Genomic DNA, 1,313 nt, shown 5'->3' on the forward strand with positions numbered 1-1,313 from the left:
CTGGGATTAAAGGCGTGCGCCACCACTGCCCAGCTGCAAGTGTTCTTAATCGCTAAACCATCCCTCCAGTTTCATCTGCATTCCTGTAAATCAGAATGTGATCTTCGAGCTAGCCACAGTGACCTTGTGGGCAAGGAGGTCGTTGGGAAAGAGACTCAGGTGCCATCCCAGACATAGTGTACCATAGCACTTGCCTTAACCAGGCTCCAGCTAGTAGGCGTAGGCATGCTAGTCAAGACTCCCTCCCTCCTGCTATTCCTCAGAAGTCCAGGCCAGGTCCGTGGGAGGACCTCCATCTGGGAGGTCAGGGTCTGCATACCAAAGGGTACCCCAAGGGGGGAGGGACAGAGCAGCCTCTGTGACAGTTGTCAGGCTGTCAGACCTGGCCAGAGGTGCTGCGGTGGCTGCAGTGACTTCATGTGACACTCTGGCATCTGTTGGCTGGCATCAGTGCAGGCCAGTCTCTGGATTCAGAGGTTGGTTTCTACAGAGAGCCAGACTCAGCCTGCTCTCGCAGCGCTCAAAGCATGATGGGAGAGATAGATGTCCTTCAAAAGAGGGTGCAAGCAAGACCCCGAGTGCAAACAGAGGGAGGCCAGGGCAGGCAGGTTCTGCTACCTACAAGAAGTGTGTAAACGTGAACAAACAAACCACCTAAACCCTGATGAGACAAAATCAGACTTCATCCTCCCTGGGTGGCTCCTCAGAATGGGAGATTTGAGATCAGCTCTGAAGAACAAGCAGAAGGACTTAAAATCAGTATTAAAGTCTTGTGCCAGCAAAAGGGCTCAGCTGGTGAAGGAGCTTGCCACCAAGGCAAACGACCTGGGTAGCTCTGGTGGAAGGAGAGAAGTGACTCTGGAAAGTTGTCCTCTGACCTCCATATGCTTGAGGACACACACACACACACACACACACACACACCATCCTCAATGAGTAAATAAATAATGTAATTTTTAAAAATCTTCAATTTTTTTTTTTTTTTTTTNGTTTTTCGAGACAGGGTTTCTCTGTATAGCCCTGGCTATCCTAGAACTCACTTTCTAGACCAGGTTGGCCTCGAACTCAGAAATCCGCCTGACTCTCATTTAAAAAAAAAAAAAAAAATGGGTTAGAGTCCTTAAGGGTTAAGGAAGACAGAACAAGATTTAGTTATGAAGCCAGCCACCTGGGGCTGAGGGTCACTCGTTGACCACCTGTCTACCATGCTTAAGATCACAAATATAATACTCAGAACCACAAAAGTAAATAAACAAGGATAAGCCAAGCCCTTCATGGTGTTCACACCTGCAATCCCAGCACTTGGGAGTCAG

Source organism: Mus pahari, chromosome 6 (genome assembly GCF_900095145.1).
Source record: "Mus pahari chromosome 6, PAHARI_EIJ_v1.1, whole genome shotgun sequence".
NCBI lineage: Eukaryota > Metazoa > Chordata > Mammalia > Rodentia > Muridae > Mus > Mus pahari.